At 39.1% G+C, this 20,850-nt stretch overlaps 1 long non-coding RNA gene across 1 annotated transcript; it reads left to right on the top strand.

Annotated features, from left to right (window-relative positions):
- On the top strand, positions 1-18,330 carry LOC149131779 (uncharacterized). Its single transcript, XR_016245186.1, has 3 exons — positions 1-992; positions 1,884-1,975; positions 17,211-18,330. It is a non-coding gene; the product is annotated as an uncharacterized LOC149131779 (long non-coding RNA).
- The last annotated feature ends 2,520 nt before the right edge of the window (positions 18,331-20,850 follow it).

A 20,850-nucleotide genomic window follows, 5' to 3' on the forward strand; every position in this document is an offset into this window, starting at 1 on the left:
TATATATATATATATATATATATGATTGTGAATGTATGCATGTATGTATGTACGTACGTATGTATGTATGCATGTATGTATATAAGCATACTATACACACTTATGTATATATATGTATACAAATATATATATGATTTATTGTATTTATTTCTGCATGTGTGTGATATGAATTCGTATGTGTAAGTACCTAAGCACGTAGTCTCCACCGTTGATTTACACACACAAGTATACTATCATAAAACAGATTTTGTGTGAGATTGACGAAAACACATTCTTTGCACAGCTAGGTCCTCAATCCAACGATCGGCCTTTATATCAAGAACCATAAAATGTTTCATTTCCCATCAACTATTGATATTCTTCAAAGCTCATATTCTTCAATGAAGTGTTGTTTTCACAACCTGAACGGTGCTGCTGTTCTATACACCGACATTCGAGATCGCATCAAGAAAAAGTCTACTCAGTTGATTTGCATTAAGTTCTTTACAGAGACACGTCAGCCTCATTCTTATAAGTGAGCTGCTTTTTCTCTTTGACTATCATTATAACTGGCAGAGTTCATCCCGCCTCCACTGAAGCATTTTTGTCCCATTCGTCTTGATTTACCTAACCATTCCTTCCAGACTCCGAACTAATAAACACTGCCAAACTTTCCTTCTCAGAATATCGACCTTCTGGATTTCTCAACCTGCTCGTATCTTCCTTGCAGTGGTTGGCCTACAAATGATTCAAGGAGAACATAGTTTTCACTAATCTCACAGGTCTAGAAGACCCTGCAAAGAATATGGTTACTGTTCGTCATCCAGACATAACAAATAAAAGCAAAATTCCTTAGATGAATTCCTCATATGGCAGTTCCTACTCTTATTCCTCAGCTATGTACAAACACAAAGGAGTACGATTTGATTTGAAAATGAAGAGATTAACATTTCTGAAAGATGTACGACAATACAACGATTTCAATGGAGATTGAACTGCTAAATCTAACACAGGTATCTACCATCTTGCTAATCACCACAGAGAATAAATTATACATATAAACATTAGCCAGTCAGGTGTGATTGAAGGAAATGAGACCCTAAGTTGGTTCATGCATACATAGCCATATAGAAAATTTAAGTTGGGATTTACGAGAGACTTGGCTACTCTTCCTATCATGTTTAGCTTACCATCCTAACGTCCTTTCGTAGACGCTTACACATTTGTGCGCGTGAATGTGTATCACACACACACATACACAGACACACACACACACATACACACACACACACACACACACACACATGCACACGCAGACACGCGCGCGCACACATACGCGCACACAGATAGAAGAAATCACATGTTTGGGCGTGTGCATGTGTGATAAAGAGAGACAAACGAAGAATGACAAAATGGAGGTGAGAGAGAGAGAGATTGACTGAAACACACTATACATACAAACACACATGAATAAAAAAAAACAACCCAGACATATACACACTTGTGATTAAAGGTAAATGTGCTTATGTGTGAGCAACAAAAGGGATATATGTTGTATATCGACCATCTAATGAAGAATTTATATTTCTTCATTGTAGAAATATTTTTAAAAGATTCTCAAACAAATTTTTATTGAATATTCACCATTTTTATTTCTGAAACCCAAAATCCGGACATCCGTTACCGACATTGTAACGTCATAAACACGATATAAAAATTTTAATTTTACTGGACTAGACAAATGATTCGTAAATCGATTTTACACACACACACATGCACGCATGCAGACACACATACACACACATAAATATACGTATGTATGTATGCATGTATGTATATATATATATATATATATATATATATATATATATATATATATATATATATATATATATAATTTACAGATGAGATCCAGAGATTCTCCATATAGAAGACAGTAGTGCTCAAAAGATTCAAGCTGAGACTCCGGTGTCTCTAAAGGGAATCATTCCACAAGGTAAAGAAAGGTTATAAGAGGGATCAAGTTGAGCCGGTATAGAAGCAATCATTGAGATAAGCAAATTAGACACATCGAATATATTAAATATATTAAATATATTGAACCAGACGAGCCTCCGTCATCAGGGTAGAGAAGGTCCTACATTTCAGATCTTAATGCAGAAAAGTTCAAAGATGGAATATGTAGGATCTTCTCTGCCCTGATGACAGAAGCACGTCTTATCCAATGTTAGCTGCATCCATACGGCCGCATATTGAGATGAACTAAGTCTACCAACATTATTATGAATCGACCAAGCCCGCAGAAACAGCTGGTGGACTTATAACACCTTTCCTCCACCCCTTTAACAATTCATCTTCTGAAAGTCTTTATCTTTTGATTTCTCGCGTTTTGCATATACATAGATAGATAACTTTCTTTAGATAGATAGATAGATAGATAGATAGATAGATAGATAGATAGATAGATAGATAGATGGATAGATAGATAGATAGATAGATAGATAGATGGATAGATAGATAGATATTTTGTATTTCATACCCAAACTTTAAAATATTTAAAATATTTGATGTGTCTGATTTGCTTATGCACATAATTGCTTCGGTGTGTGTGTGTGTGTGTGTGTGTATGTGTGTGTGTGTGTGTGTGTGTGTGTATGTGTGTGTGTGTGTGTGTGTGCGTGTGCGTGCGCGCGCGCGCGCGCGTGTGGTTTATAATTCGATGTAAGTAGAATCAACAAAAAAATTACTCCATCCAGTGACAGATATTTATGAATTTAATACACAACCGAAAAGAAAAGGAAGAAATCAAACGACAGGTGAGAAAGGCTCAACAAAATCGGCCTCATCCTCCAACATTGCCGTGTGTGTGTGTTTGTGTGTGTGTGTTTGTGTGTGTGTGTGTGTGTGTGTGTGTGTGTGTGTGTGTGTGTGTGTGTGTGTGTGTGTGTGTGTGTGTGTGTGTGTGTGTGTCTGTGTGCATTTAAGGCAAATTGGCTGAGTCGTTAGAACATCGGACAGATTGTCTTAGGGTAATCGTTTCAACTCTCTACGCTTCAAGTTCAAATCACTCCGAGGTAAACTTCGTCTGTCATATTTTGGTATCGATAAATAAAATCTCAGTCTTGGCCAGTGGATTCTTAGGCGATCTTTCGATACTAGTCCGCCATAACTTCCGGTATTTTTTCGTGGCAGAAATCGACTCAGATCTGATTTTGGACGAACTCTACCTGATTTAAATGATCCAAACACATTGCACGTCATAAAAGTACCACGGTAAGGGTAGCACTGTTGTCTTTATGTCCAAAAGTAGGCTCATCTGCTGCTCAGTTGAAAATTCATTTTGGACGAGTTCACCAGGATGGGGCTGCTGTTGAGGTTAGTTCTTGACAAAATTATGTTCCATATTTGTCACTAAATTTTTTTTTAAAAAACAAAATCAGGGCTAGGTAGTTGTCTGAGGGCCCATGTTGGGGCGCCACCTTGAAAGGTTTTAGTCGAACAAATCAATCCCCAAAACTTTTTTGTTAAGCCTGGTACTTATTCTATCAGCGCTTTCGCCGAACCGCTTAGTTACGGGGTTGTAAACAAACCAACACCGGCTGTCAAGTGGTGATAGGGAACAGACACAAACACACACACACACATATGTACGTATGTATATATGCATGTATGTGTGTATACATACATACATACATACATACATACATATATACGCACATACACATACATACGTACAGGAGAGTATTGTAGTTCGCTTGAAGCATTGTGTATTGTTTGTAAAGAATAAAAAGTTTTGGATGTTACAACAAAGCACTATAATACACAAAATGGGCTATTTACCTGTTGTAATTTAGTCATCCATAGTCTGATGATATTTCGGAATAAAATTCCTTCTTTAGATATACTTAGATATGGTTTCTAAGTATATCTGAAGGAAAATTATATTCCGAAATATCATCAGACTATGGATGACTAAATTACAACAGGTAAATAGCCCATTGTTTGTATTATAGTGTATTGTTGTACCATTCAAAACTTTTTTTTATTCTATACATACATACATACATACATACATACATACATACATACATACATACATACATACATGCTGAGACCCCTTCGATCATGACTGACCATGGGATTGAACCTAGAAAGTTACCCTCCCAGGCACAAGTCCGGGCAAGGTTGTTTATGGAAGACCAGCAGTCGCCCATGCATACCAGCCTCCCCCTCTCCACGCCACCAGTGTTATCCAAGGGAAAGGTAAAAGCTGATACAGCTTGGCACCTGTGACGTCGAAACTCATTTCTACAGCTGAGCGAACTGGAGCAACGTGAAATAAAGTGTCTTGCTCAAGAACACAACACGCAGCCCGGTCCGGGATTCGAACTCACAACCTCACGATCGTAAGCTCGACGCTCTAACCACTGAGCCATGCACCTTCACACATACATACATACATACATACACATGTGAAATGTTATATAACGCAACTCTTACAGCGGAACATTCTTTTTGCCAGCTGTCGACTGTAAATCACACCGACTTCAGTATCTTCCAGCAGCATCGCTTGCTCTAGTGATACCGACCAGTATCGATGCTGCGAGAGAATGTCCGAGTTGTTTGGACATACACTGTAGTTTGCTCTTTTTCTTTCTTTCTTTTTTTATTTATTTTTTTTTTAATTTTTTATTATTATTTGCTCTCTCTTCAGTCACCGAAGCAGCCATCACCAAATATACATTAACAAGTAAAATAAAGATTAAAAGAAAAAAAACAAAAACGAAATTAAGTATCACAAATATAAAAGAGAGAAAAAAAATTATAAAAAGAAAAAAAACAAAAAACAAAATCGAACACAAACATTCAAACCCACCTCAAAAAAAAATATATAAACATTACTCAAATATACAAAGTTACATGATAAAAAAAAAACTGGTCACCTTTAATTTCATCATAAAAACACTTTAAATCCATGAATTTTCAAATTTAATTACAACAATCTTTTGACAAGCGTCTCTCTTTTTCTCTTTGTCTCTCTTATCTCTTTTGTTAGTTTTAAATCGATAACGATCTTTCATCAACTGTATGGATATACTCTTTTGTTGGTTCGCAGGAATAACGTGTAGACACGTATCTGCTATTGAATTGCTCTTTGTAAAAAAACGGTGTATCGATCTCGTCGAAGTGTATAATGATTTTATTGTTATTATCTATCGATTTGCTGAGATTTTGTCGTTCAAACTTGATATTTGTTTGCTGTAAGACATCACTGCTTCTTTGTCGTTGTCGTTGTTGTTGTTGTTGTTGTTGTTGTTGTTTATATTTACGGTGGTGCTGATGATGGTGGTGATGCTGTTGATAATCGTTGTTATAGTTGTGTTGAATACGTTTTTCTCTCCTGCAAACACAGCAACATTTCTTGAACAACTGGGTTATACTGCGACAGATCGAACCACCACCACCACCACCACTACTACTACTACTACTACTACTATTATTATTATTATTATATAGATGGCGAGCTGGCAGACTCCTCACCGCCTCGGGCAAAATACTTAGCGGCATTTCTTCCGGCTCTTTATGTTCTGAGCTCAAATTCCGCCGACGTCAACTTTGCCTTTCATCCTTTCGGAGTCATCAATGAATTCAGTACCACACCAAGTACTGTGGGTCGAAATAATCGACTAGACTCCGACAATCTTTTGTGTTGGTGTCCTCTAATTACTTATACCCCCGCCTCGTCCCCCCTCCCCTAATAGTAATTACTATTTCACAGTTCGTTTGATTATCATTGCGGACGGCCAAATAAATCCACTTAACGCATTTCAGACATAGTTCTTTCTTTTCTTAAGATTCTAAATCCAAATCCTGTTTCGATTCCTTTGGCCTTTCTTTGATTTTGAGGTAGATAAAACGAATTCAGGTGTCAAGTTCTGAGGATAGACAACGTGGAGTAGATAGGAGACGTCAGTTGTAACTCTCGCCTTTCCTGCTTTCTTATCAACGATATTCACTTCTTGAAATTTGTATGTTTCTCGTTCCTCTGTCAGAAAAATCTCTTTTGTTATATGGTTTGTTTTGCATTTAAATTTGTGCTTATATATATATATATATATATATATATATATATATATATAATGTATGTATGTATGTACGTATGTATGTATGTATGTATATATTATACACACACACACCGGTAAAGAAATAAAATGTAAGCGTTCGCAACTGAAAAAGTCGCAAGTTCGTGCCTCGTCATTGGTGTTTGGCGTTCAACTATGGAATATGAGATGGCTTATAGTGTGATGTAACAACAGCGAGCTATTATACCTCTTACATATGCGATAGACACATACATACATACATACATACATACATACATACATACATACATACATACATACATACATACATACATACATGTGAAAGCGCATGGCTCAGCGGTTAGAGCGTCGAGCTTATGATCGCGAGGTTGTGAGTTCAAATCCCGGACCGGGCTGCATGTTGTGTTCTTGAGCAAGACACTTTATTTCACGTTGCTCGAGTTCACTCAGCTGTAGAAATGAGTTGCGACGTCACAGATGCCAAGCTGTAATCGGTCTTTGCCTTTCCCTTGGATAACACTGGTGGCGTGGAGAGGGATGGCCGGTATGCATGGGCGACTGCTGGTCTTCCATAAACAACTTTGCCCGGACTTGTGTCTGGGAGGGTAACTTTCTAGGTGCAATTCCATGGTCAGTCATGACCAAAGGGATTCTCAGCATATACATACATATATATATATATATATATATATATACATACATATATATATATATATATATATATATATATATATATATATATATATATATATATATATATATATATATATATATATACATATATATAAATTTTAAACCAGTATATATACATACATATATACAGGTTTCAAATTTTGGCACAAGGCCAGCAATTTCGCGGGTGTGGGTAAGCCGATTACATCGACCTCAGTGCTCAGCTGGTATTTATTTTATTGACCCAGAAAAGATGAAAGGGATAATCAACCTTGGCGGAATTTGAACTCAGAACGTAAAACCGGACGAAATGGTGCTAAGCATTTTGCTCGGTCAGCTCGCCGCCTAACGCATACATATATATTACTAAGCAAACAGTCTGCAGATACAAGTGCTACCAGATGAAAGCTCTACATACCAGTAGGCTCATGGGGCCTTCTTCTCGACGGTATTACTGCCAACCGCCCCACTGAGATTAGGATCCACTTGGTAGATCAACTCGTTTCTTGGTTTCACTCAATATTCTTCTAATCATTGATCATCGTCTCTTTTCAATCGAATCCAGTCATTGAACTGCGGCCATGTTAAGACACCACTTTGAAGGATTTAGTTGAGCAAATCGATACCAGTACTTAATTTTTTAAGTCTGATTCTTATCCTTCGATTCATTTTGCTAAACTGCTAAGTTACGAGAACGTAGACAAACCAACACCGGTTGTTGTCAGTCTATGATGGCAGGACGAACATGAACATACAAACATACATACATACATACATACATACATACATACATACATACACACATACATACACACGCACAAATACATACATACATACATACATACAAACATACACACAAACATACATACATACATACACACGCACACATACATACATACATACATAGACACGCACACAGACAGACAGACAGAGAGACAGACAGACAGACAGACAGACAGACAGACAGACAGACAGATAGACATACAGACGACGTGTTTCCACACAGTTTCCGTCTTCCAGGTTCATTCACAAGGCATTGGCCGGTTTGATGCTATAGTAGAAGACACTCAACCAAGATGCCACGTAGTGGGACTGAACCTGAAACTACGTGGTTGCAAGGAACTTCTTAAACACGCAGCCATGCCTAAGGTATTCTTTGTCTACTCTTTAATCATTGACCTCCTAAATTCCTTACATCACTTTGGAGAACCAACATTCATGTACATACGGAGTAATCCCATCTTTCTTTTGTATTTTCATTCAAAGTGTTACAGAAAAAAGATACTTGTTTTTGATTTAGATAGAAGGTCAGAAAGTATTGAGTTCATGTGTGGTTAATCGATTATATCAACCAATGTAAAACTGGTGGAGTAATTTTTACTATTCCGACCGTCTCACTTTGAAGGTGAAATCAATGGGTTTTTCTTCTTATCGTTTTTGATGTGTTTTGAATGCTCTTGTCCGTCAAATCGTCGGGAGTCATTCATTCTTTAGGTACACCACTCCTTCATAGTGAGACAGGTATAGTAGTAAAAGTTTACTGGTAAGGTACCATCAGACTAGGGTTTGAACCTGTATCATGTATTGATGTAAACGCTACAGAAAAACAGAATTTACTATAACACTCGTCTCACTTTAAAGGTGAAATTTATGTTTTTCCTTTGGTCTTTGTTGTTTTGACTGAATCTGACCATCAAAGCCGCAGGAAATCGCTCGCTCTTTAGACAAACCACACCTTCAAAGTGAGATGGGTGTGACAGTGAAAATTTACCAACTGGTGATTCATTTTGTTGACTCCAAATAGGAGACAGGGAAAATTGATTCCGGTGATATTAAACTCAAAACGCGAAAAGGCCGTAAGAAATATGCAAAGCATTTTGTCCGACGCTCTGACGATTCTGCTAATCCACCACCCTTAAAATATTGATCGAATAATTGTTCCTAATTTAGGTGCAACACAAGCAATTTTGAGGGGAGGGGTTAGTCGATAACATCGACTGGTACTTTATTTTGTTGATCCAAGAGGAATAAAAGGCAAAGTTGACATCGATTGGGACTGAATTCAGAAAGTAAAGGAAGTAATTTTGAGGAGAGGGATTAAGTCGATTACATTGACCCCCAGTGCGCAAGTGGTACTTATTTCATCGACCCCGAAAGAATGAAAAGTAAAGTTGACCTCGACGGAATTTGAACTCAGAACGTACGAAATGTCCGGCGTGCTAACGATTCTACCAGCTCGCCGCCTTAAGCAAATCAAATATTAGGAATGATAAAGCATACTTGCCAAAATGTAGAAAAAAAATTAAGATTCTATACGAAGGAAATGTACGACCGCACTCAGATACTTGCCTCTGAAAGGATATAGAAGTTACTGAAAGAGTCCGGAAAAAGAGCAATGAAGCTGCTGTAAAGTATTTATAGCTTACAACAATGAAAGACATAAAGTCGTAATAGTTACAACTTTAAAGAAGAGAAAGTAAAGATGAGACATGACAGAAGCATTTAATGCACTACTCCAGTCGTTTCTATTGCAAATTAAAGACGAGCTGGAGAGCTGAAGAGATCAGCGATAGCCTCTGCTGAGTGGCAGACAGAGACGGGGTATAGAAGGAGAGACAGATATGGACCTTGCTTGGGAGAAGTCTAACGATAGGCTTGCGATCGTGTTGAGTAGATATTTCTCGTCATTCGATGTTGCATGGGCAACAGGGGGAACAAAAACTCAGGCGTTATTTCAAAGGAATGAAAATGTAAGAAGAGGTCACAGCTACAACTGTAGCAGCATCGACATGATCGACAGCATAATCAACAACAACAGGAACGGCAGTGCCAACAACAACTACAACAACAATAGCAACATCATCAGGTACGATATCAACAGCAGCAACAACTACAAGAACCATAGCAGCAACGACAGCAATAATAACTATGAGTGTATGAAGTAGTTTACCAGGTCATATCGTAAGCAAATGACTCTAAAAATAAATATTTCTTAAACGTAGCCGTCACTTGCAAGTAAGTGTAATTTGAAAACATATACTATGACTTCGGTAATTATTTTAGGAATGTATGTAGTCAGGAGTAGACATAGTTTCTCTACCCCTCACTTTGACACAGAGGAACAGCAGCAGCACTCGTGTGGTACTTATTTCAGCTAAGGGGACTGGAACAACATGAAATGTAATGCCCTCTCCCCGGTGGTGTTTACTACATCATCTAGTAAGTGTAAATAACTTTGAGCTCTTCTTACATTTTCATTTTCTCTGAAATTGTATCTTAAGCCATTGTTTCTCCTACTTCCCGCAGAGCATCGGGAGACGAGAGATCTCCACCCAGCACAGTTGCAAACCTAGTTGTGAGCTTATTATTCACAAACCAGGGCAATATCTGCGAAGTCTCCTTCGTCACTCACTCAAAGGGACAATGCACAACATAAGATTCGTCTTCTTCAGTATACGAGTACGGGATAAAATGCCTTACTGACATTCGTCTCAAATTACTTCGCTTTGAGTTCAAGTGCTGCCGACGTCAACATTGTCTTTTGTTCTTTCGGGATTGATAAAAGATGGTGCCAGCTCAGGACTGCATTTCACTGAAATGTTGGAAATGATGCCGTGAGGTATTTGTTCAGGGATTTTGCGCTCTAAGTTCTTGTATGGAAAGGAGTAGACTTGATCCTAGTTTAATGTCACCATTTGGTCAACGGATGACTTTAGTGGAGTTCACTCTGTTGTAAGCATTTGAACCACGGCTCATGTTTGAGGATAAATTACTATTTTCCTCATGCTAGTTTCAGAAGTACTGAGAAAAATTAAGGCACATCAGGGCTGCCCTTCCTGGACCCTGCTCTATTTAACATTATCGCAAAACAAATCAAAGAAGAAAAATCTCATCTCCGCCAAACGAAACCTGGACATATTTCTTCAAGGGATACCAGATAAGCCACCAATACCCGGATACATCTCGGTCAGCAACAACTCCCTACTTAAATGAGCCATGATACACATACACACACGCACACATGCACTCACATGCAAGTATATACATACACACACGCACACATGCACTCACATACATGCATATACATACAAACGCACGCAAACGCACACACACACACACACACACACACACACACACACACACACACACACACACACACATACACACAAGCCAACGCAGAGTCTCGATGTGGTCGTGTCACTTGTTAGAAAGTTTGGCTATTTTTACTATTTGTAAATAAGGGAAATGGAGTCCTACATACAATTAAAAAGTCGGAATGGTCATGGTTGGAATACATTTTATTATAGATCTGCTAGATCAGGATTCATGAACGATAAATAACAACACGTATTCGTATGATAGTTAACTGATATCAGATCTCCAGAGAATGCAAAGCGGCGAGCTTGTAGAATCGCTACCGCGCCGGATAAATTGCTTAGTGACATTTCTTCCGGTTCTTTACGTTCTGAGTTCAAACGCTGCTGAGATCGATTTGGCCCTTCATCCTCTAAAGGTCGATACACGTATGTACGTCAGTGATTTCCGTTGTCCTTGGTTCCAAAGCCTTGAGAGAGTTACCATTTTTAACCGTTTTGCTTGACTATCTGATGTCGCGTAATAATTCTTTCTACTGGAAGCACAGTGGAGGCGCAATGGCTCAGTGGTTAGGGCAGCGGACACGCGGTCATAGGATCGCGGTTTCGATTCCCAGACCTGGCATTGTGAGTGTTTATTGAGCGAAAACACCTAAAGCTCCACGAGGCTCCGGCAGGGAATGGTGGCGAACCCTGCTGTACTCTTTCACCACAACTTTCTCTCAATCATACTTCCTGTTTCTGTTGTGCCTGTAATTCAAAGGGCCAGCCTTGTCACACTGTGTCACGCTGAATATCTCTGAGAACTACGTTAAGGGTACACGTGTCTGTGGAGTGCTCAGCCACTTGCACGTTAATTTCACGAGCAGGCTGTTCCGTTGATCGGATCAAGTCGAACCCTCGACGTCGTAAGCGACGGAGTGCCAACTGGGAGCACAAGGCCACAAATTTGGTGGGAAGGGATTAAGTCGATTTCATCGACTCCAGTGCATAATTGGTGCTTATCTAATCAATCCAGAAAGGATGAGAGGCAAAATCGCCCGGCGTGCTAACGATAATGCCAGCTCGCCGCTTTTCTGATATCGCGTAATAATAATTCATCAATATACGTCTAACCTACAAGTTATACACCTCTACTCCTCTAAAATACCCTGAATAGATCCCTCATGTCTTGGATCGATGTTGATTCTTTTGCTGTTTAACTACCAATGATCCTCTCAGTTCTCTTACGTGCTGGAGCCATAATTAAATGTAACTTCAAATTAAATAAGCAAGGGGAATTCCTCAAAATTTCGGTCTTGCTACTAAAAAGTGTAGTGTAAATAATGCATGTAAATACACGGGATATGCAACGCCAGAAACGTGAATTTTATGTTCCTGCTGCGTAACTTAACTGGATTATCAACGGCCGAAAAATTGGAGGTGTACTCGTATAAGTTCATGTAAAAACAAACGATAGTGTGTGTGTGTGTGTGTGTGTGTGTAACATAATACAGGGGTTTTCAAACTTTTTGACTTGCGGACCCCTTTATATTTCAGGATTTACCTTAGGGACCCCCTTATAAACACTTATGAAATTTATACATAAATATTTGCTTAAAATAGCATATATTTTTACATTTATTTATTTAACAGTATTTAACAAATAGGTTTATTGTCAATTAAAAGATTTCGATTAAAAAACATATATAAAATCAAATTGCCCATAAAAAGTATTTGCTGTCCACGGACCCCCTGTCTTCTCCTTGCGGACCACAGTTTGAAAACCCTTGACCTAATACACACACAACCCAATATTTACACGCAGTTAGTTTATAGCTTTATCTAAGGGGCGAGCTGGCAGAATCGTCGGCACGCCGGCCGAGTGCTTAGTGGCAGTTCGTCCTTTACGTTCTGAGTCCAAATTCCGCCGAGGTCGACTTCGCCTTTCGTCCTTTCCAGGATCGATAAAATAAGGGCTCGTGCTAAAGTTTGAAACCAATTCATAGCTTTACAACTACTTCGAGATCCAATTCTAAAAAAAAAAAAATTATACTGCGTTCTCTCAAAAGATTATAATTTCTGGCTCCAACCTTGCGGCATCGGCTGCAAACCCGGGTTTTGTCATCGCCCGTAACGCGGAGAGAAAAATCAGTAAATACAGTGGGGCTGGCCGGCCCCTATCAGTTTGTGCCGGTCATAGGGATAACGGCGGCCCGTCGGAGAAATGAAGTGAAGCGACTGCTGCAGCGATAGTAGCTAGCCATTCTCTGTGGCATCGCCATAGCTGTCATTACCGTGGGGGTGCAGCTGACCATTTAGTCTGGTATTTACTCTACCCTCTTTTTTTCTTTTCTTTCTTTTCCTTTATTAACTCACTTTTTTCCTGTTTCTTTGTATTTAAATGTTATAAATAAATATATTAAAATTCTTATGGCGTCAATAATGTATAAAGAGATATAGATAGTGAAAGAAAGAAACAAACAAACAAACAAAGCTGCAAGAAATATATAGACACGAAAATGGGAATAGGAAAGAAATTTTGAACAATTACGGTTAAAATATTAATACATTCCTTTAGCTGCCTTCAGATAAGACAATTCATCTAAATATAGGTTTTAATGAGTTCTAAAATTGTAGCTTACGTTCGTCGTAAACTGTAATATATTTAGCAATAATGATTTTGTTGCGCTTTGTTTGGAACTTTTCATGCAAAATATTATCCATTATTAAGCAGTTTAAGGCTGCGAGCTGGCAGAATCGCTAACACGTCAGTGTAATGCTCAACAGTATTTCTTCCAAGTTTTTTTTTTTTCTGTCTTGAGTTCAAATACTGTGGAGGTCAACTTTGCCTTTTATTCTTTTAAGGTCGATAAAATAAGTACCAGTTCGATTATTGCATTTGGATGAGGTGTTCAGAAGAACCCTCAGTACCCAAGTGTTTTACCCTAAATGTAAAACGGACATCTTCCGCATAACGGAAGCATTGCGTTCATAAAAATCTTGCCATAAAGTGGAGTTCGGCAAAATGTATTTTTCAAATGATTTCCATGTATCATGGAAGTCAATGGCAAAATAGATTTCACATTACGCGACTCCACGTTGCGGCAAGATTTTCAGGAACGCAATTCTTCCATAACGTGGAGGTATGCTTGAGCAGTCAAAATAAGTACTAGTATTTGACTAAATCCTTCTACTCAGAATTACTTGCTTTGTACCAAAATTTGAAACCATAACTAACACCGTGTATCTAGAGGTGGTGGGTATGCAAAAGGACCGACGACAGCCCCCCAAAAAGGTTGTTTCATACTCTTTTACTTAATGTGATAAAGAACTTCATCTTCCATAAAAAGATGGCGTATTTTTTTTTTGTTTTGTTTTGTTTTATTTTATTTCAGTTTGATCATTTGAGAATTTTGACATATATCCGTCTTCAAGTATCTTTATCTTTTACCGATTTCAGTTATTAGACTACGGTCATGCACCTCGAGGAAATTTTAGTAGAATGAATCGAACCCAGTACTTTTTTTAAAGCTTGGTACTTATTCTATCGGTCTTTTTTGCCGAACCGCTAAGTTATGTGGACGTAAACAAACCAACACTGACTGTCACACGGTGGTGGGACACACACACACGCACAAGCACACACACACCCACACACACACCCCACACCCACACCCACCCACCACACACACACACACACACACACACACACATATATATATATATACATACATATATATATATATATATATATACATATATATATATATATACACGACGAGCTTCTTTCATTTTCAGTCTGCCAAATTCACTCACAAAGACTTGGTCGGCCCGAAGCTATATTAGAAGACACTTGCCCAAAGTGCCAAGCAGTGAACCTGCAACTGAAACCATGTGATTGGGAAGCAAGCTTGTTACCACACAGCCATGTCTGCGCCTATGGGAATCCCTTTCTTTTTTTAGTTATTTATGTAACCAATAATCTCAACATATCTGATCTCCTTCTGTTTGAAATAGCTCTTCAAGCCATTACAGATACTTCAGATACTTCTTATCAGGCGGCGTCTTCTACTGTGACACCAGAGTTTTCCGGGGTCACTTATCGATGTAGTTGACAAAATTCCCGCACAACAGCACGAGTTTTGTTGTGTCAGATGTTGCCACTCTGGGCCAGATGTTTCTATCATCCTCAATGCTGGTTCTTACTGTACCACTCATCCTTTCTCTCTGGAGCCAGGTATAATAGCTTGCTTTCTCAGCAGCTTCTGATAATTTTCTGGTGACATCTTTTGTTTCCTTCGCTGCTGGCCCAAGACTCCTGAACATCAAGAAAACTCATATTGTGCAGAAAACGAAAAAAAAAAACTCAGAGCAGTTAAACGTGGCTAATTAACAACGGCGAAAGACCACAAGTAGTGGAGCATGGAAAGACAAAGTTTTGAAGGGAAGATGCAGGCTGTAAGCCAGCAACTGTAAGGAAGAAGAATGATCCAAAATGGGAGGAGAGTTGAGAGTTCTTTGGCAGTTGACTTTGATGGTAAATACCACTTTCCACTTTTTACAACGAAAAGATCCGACCTCGTCGTCGTGTGCTGCAAAGAAAGAAGCTAAAGATTGTAGAGACGACAGTTCACTGGAAAATGAACATCAAAGACGCTTTTCTCGGGAAAGTCAGAAAATACGTGAGTTGAACTCTATGGATGTGAAGCAATATGCCTTTTCGTAGAGATAGGTAGTTAAGGATTTATTGGAACTATGGTTTACTCGATGTTCAGGAGTCTTGGGCCAGCAGCGAAGGAAACAAAAGATGTCACCAGAAAATTATCAGAAGCTGCTGAGAAAGCAAGCTATTATACCTGGCTCCAGAGAGGAGAGTTGAGAGTTCTTTGGCAGTTGACTTTGATGGTAAATACCACTTTCCACTTTTTACAACGAAAAGATCCGACCTCGTCGTCGTGTGCTGCAAAGAAAGAAGCTAAAGATTGTAGAGACGACAGTTCACTGGAAAATGAACATCAAAGACGCTTTTCTCGGGAAAGTCAGAAAATACGTGAGTTGAACTCTATGGATGTGAAGCAATATGCCTTTTCGTAGAGATAGGTAGTTAAGGATTTATTGGAACTATGGTTTACTCGATGTTCAGGAGTCTTGGGCCAGCAGCGAAGGAAACAAAAGATGTCACCAGAAAATTATCAGAAGCTGCTGAGAAAGCAAGCTATTATACCTGGCTCCAGAGAGAAAGGATGAGTGGTACAGTAAGAACCAGCATTGAGGATGATAGAAACATCTGGCCCAGAGTGGCAACATCTGACACAACAAAACTCGTGCTGTTGTGCGGGAATTTTGTCAACTACATCGATAAGTGACCCCGGAAAACTCTGGTGTCACAGTAGAAGACGCCGCCTGATAAGACATTGACTCCTGCATTCGGATACGGAGTACAGAAGAACCCTCAGTACACAAGTGTTTTACCCTAAATGTAAAACAGACATCTTCCGCATAACGGAAACATTGCGTTCATAAAAATCTTGCCATCATGTGGAGTTTGGCAAAATGTATTTTTCAAATGATCCCCGTGTATCATGGAAGTCAATGGCAAAATAGATTTCACATTACGAGACTCCAAATTCCAACAAGATTTTCAGGAGCGCAATTCTTCCATAACGTGGATGTATGCTTGTGCAGTTAAATACAACAAAGAATCTAATTGGCTGTGCTCTACCATTTGTCTCTATCACCCCCAAAAATGTGTTTGTTTGTTTTTTCTTTTAATGTTGGAGACCAAACAAGGTATGTTCAAGTAGTCGCTCGAACTGCTAGAAATTTCCCCAAATCGCACCCTACTGTCCAAAAAAAAAAAAAAAGAACACTGGCAGGATGGTCCCAACTACAACTCTTTTGTTCAGTTCTGTTCAGCAAGGGCTGATATGAAGCTAAACAACGTTAACAATATATATATGTGTGTGTGTGTGTGTGTGTGTGTGTGTGTGTGTGTGTGTGTGTGTGTGTGTGTGTGTGTGTGTGTGTGTGTGTGTGTGTGTGTGTGTGTGTGTGTGTTATTTTACAAACAACTGTTCTGAAGTTCTCTTATTCAAGAGAAAATTTACTTTGTTAATCATTGTGATATATCAGTTTCGTACATTTTCTTTACAAAACTCGTTTCATTATTTTTATTTTCTATTACAAGTAGGGAATAACAGTTGTGTCCCCTGTTACAGGTCTTCAATGAGACTATCTTTGGTTCATTTGCATTGAGAAAAAATATCCAACCAAATTACAAGATATTTAGTATTTTGTCTTAATCCTCATCACATAACATCTTCCTTCTAGCGACTATATTTCCTTTCTTGCTTTCTTTTCTTTCTTTTTTTCTTTTTAGAGTAGAAATGATTATGTATTAGAACAATTCTGCATCCATATTCATCAACACCCAACAGAAGAAGGAGGAGGAGGAGGAGGAGGAGGGAAGAGGAGGACGGAGGACGGAGGAAGGAAGAAGGAAGGGGGAGGAAACAGCCAGGACTATCGTGTTTGCCACTGACCAAAAAAAACAACCAGCCAATGTATGGAGTTATCTCCCCGTATTGACTGGGACCCTGGAAAATTAATATTTAGTTTTTGACTAATATTGTTTTCCTCTCTCAACCATTACCACAAGCATTTTTAATTCACCTTTATCTTATTCATACTCCGTCTATAAAATATACTAATATAATATAACTGCTTTCTCTTTCTCTTATTTTTTATTATACTTAACCCGGGATTTTTTCTTCATTTATATGGAAAATATAAGCGCCTTTTACTATTTTGTTGTCCATTAAAAACATCTCGTCAGTCTTTTCCAAAAAGAAAGAATGGGTTCTAAAAATAATACTGCCAATTATCTTTAAGCCGGGAAATGCTTGGCGGAGATCGTCTAGTTAATTCATAAGAGGATGGCGTCTCATAACTATTATTAATTAAATGCAGCAATACATTTTGTCTGCCACTCTAACTCTTTTCCTAATCAATCCCATATCATAACTATATTCAAAGCTGTTCCAATTTTTATCTCAGTGTATTTGTTTTGGAAGATGGTAGGATGTAAATTTGCGAGAAACTTTGCTGCTGTAATTTCTAACAGATGAAGTGATCGCATGAAGTACCCTCTCTCTCTCTCTCTCTCTCTCTCTCTCTCTCCCTCTCTCTCCCTCTCTCTCTCCCCCTCTCTCTCTCTCTCTTTCTCTCTCTCTCTCTCTCTCACACACACACGCACGCACGCAGTCACAAACACAAGCTTAAAATTGCATGTAATCAACAGAGTCCGTTTGATCACAGATGTTTTCATCTGCAACTTTGCAGTCCCTTTTTTCCCAGCATTATGCTACCCAATATTTTCTCCCCCTTTCAAGAAGTTATGCTGCCCGTGATTGCGTCTGTGCGATTTGGGTGTTATTTTTAGAAGGACCGACCAACCACATGTGAAGTGTTTCCTTTGATCCGAACTTATTTGGGTGTCTGCATCATCTGATAAATTAATCTATTGTTTATTATAGTTATCTCCCTTCCTACTTTCTATGGTGTTTAAATACTCTCAATGATTATTTCTCTACTAATTCCTTAGGTAATCTTAAGTGATGGAAGTTTGTTTTTTTTATTATTATTATTAATTACAGTCTTAATAAAGGCATTATTTTTCTAGGTGGTGGGAGCAGAACTGATAAGATCAAGTAAAGATCGAAAGCAGCCAACTTATTTATTCGATACGAAGAAGTATTTTAAAGTAAGCTAAAAAAAAAAAGGGACAAAAATAAATAGACCATTGGTGATGTTAAGTGGGAATAAAATAAGTATAACACAAGATTAAGAGTAGTTTTAAAATAGTAGATTCCCGGAGTGATTATATGCAGTTGCTAATCAATGATTATTATTGATGCTTCGCCCAGATCAGCTTTGATCAAGCCATTTCTTATAGGCCTAACTTAGTAGACCCGTGGTCAACGTTATTCAGGCCATAACCATCTTTTTTTCTTTTTTTTTTTCTAATTCCTGGCATAGTTTATCCCGTACTACATTATCCAAGGGTAATTCTCTTTTTAAAATGATAGCGTCATTTGTGAGAGATTTGGTTGCTATTTCTAGCAGGCAGAGCGACTACTCAGAGGGCGCCTGGTGTGTGCATTGAAGTAACAGACAATGCTCTTCCGCCAGGTGCTATGATTTTGTGGCAGCATTAGCAAGTGTTATTTTAAAATGATGAATGTTCGAACAGAATTACCTCCCTTAGACGCCTACCTTTGCACCAATAAAGCTGTCTCGGTGTTTGCTCCACATGCTAGAGATAGTAGTCAAATCTCCTTCAGATAACACTGTACCATCTTGAAATATGAAAGAAACATTGAATAAAGTAGTCCTCAACAGAGATGGAAATGAATGTTAGGGGCTAGAGGGGCGCATCGAAGACCGAGCGGCTAAAGTTAAGAAGGTGGGACGAGATGTTATAGGTCCCCACCGTGAGCTGAAAAGTGGAAGATACGCCGTCCCCCAGTAAAAGCCTCACCACAAATCCATCGCTGGTCATACGTAAGAATATCTGGAAAAGGTAGAAATTAGTCATAGCCAGAACGCCTTCGTGAGATGAGAATGACAGGTGTTCAATCTCACGTCGCACTGCTATTACGAAAGCCGTAGCTATGGTCAGCATCTCTTTGACACAATAGATGTCAGTAATATGAATGAAACCGCGGGTATTTGTATGCTCCCGTGTGAGTGTGCGCGTGTGTGTGTGTGTGCGTGCGCGAGTATTTGTGTGCACGCGTGAGCATGTGTGTGCGCGTGCGTGTGTGCGTGCATGCATTGGTATGTACGCGTGCGAGCCCGTGATTGCGTCTGTGCCTATCTCCGCATATGCATGTATTTGCATGTCCCTGAGCATGTGTGTATGTGTGCGCGGGTGCATTTGCACGTGCATGTATGCGTGCGAGTGCTTGTGTGCATGTGTGTGTATGTATCTGCATGCGCGCGCGTATTTGTGCGCACGCGTACTTGCGTGTGTGCGGGTACATTTGCGCACGGGTGAGTCCCTGTGCGTGTGTGTGCGTGTGTGTGCGTGCGAGCGTCCGTGCGTGCGTGTGTGTGCGTGTGCGAGCGCGTTCGTGCGCATGTTTGCGCAATAGCATCTATGTGCACGTGTGCGTGCATCTGTATGTGCATACATGTACAGATGTGTTTGTGCGAGGGGGGGGTGCATGTGTCTATCTGTCTATTTATGTGTGTATGTAAGTGCGCGCCCACGAAGTATGTGTGTGTTCGCGTGTGAGCATTTCTGCGTATGGATACACACAAATGCACGCACATATAATGTGGACATCAACGGAGGTGGATGTTTCCTAACAAAACTTATATATCCTAGAAAATATATATCAGCGACAAAGGCAGTATTAATACCGAGAAGTAATGTTTATCCTCACTAAAACCTGGATGTTCTTTAAGAACAGGGGTCGGCAAAACGGAGTAAATTACTCCAAATGAGGTAAAAATGAAATTCTTGAGAGCAATGAGGACTCATTGGACATTAGAGTAAAATTATATTAAAAAGGAAAAAAACGTGTTCCTGGCAACACTGCATCTGTCCAATGTAATGGACGTGTTTAGGAGACCTCTCACCATTTTGAACTAGAAACAATTTGGTTGCTAAGGCGTTGTCTAGTAACTAAACAGATATTATTTATCAGTTGTCTATTATCCGCCTTAACCTTATTTTTTGACACACGTTTTTCTTTTTGCTTTGTGTATGTAAATTTAAGTAGTTATTCAATTCAACCCTTCGACAAAATTGATTGGGCCCCGAAGACATTATCCAAAATTGTTCTGGCATCAAGCCCTATCTGAATATCATTTATTCTGCAGTCTTCAAAATCATTTGAACGGAAAAACTATGAATTCTGTAGGTGAGGTCAGAACAGCACTGGAAGAGTATTTTTCGTCGCAGAGAAGTGGATTTTGGAAGAGGGGTCTTGTAGATAGATGGAAGAACATTG

This window comes from Octopus bimaculoides, chromosome 19, assembly GCF_046866305.1.
Source record: "Octopus bimaculoides isolate indiv1 chromosome 19, ASM4686630v1, whole genome shotgun sequence".
NCBI classification, from domain to species: Eukaryota; Metazoa; Mollusca; class Cephalopoda; order Octopoda; family Octopodidae; genus Octopus; species Octopus bimaculoides.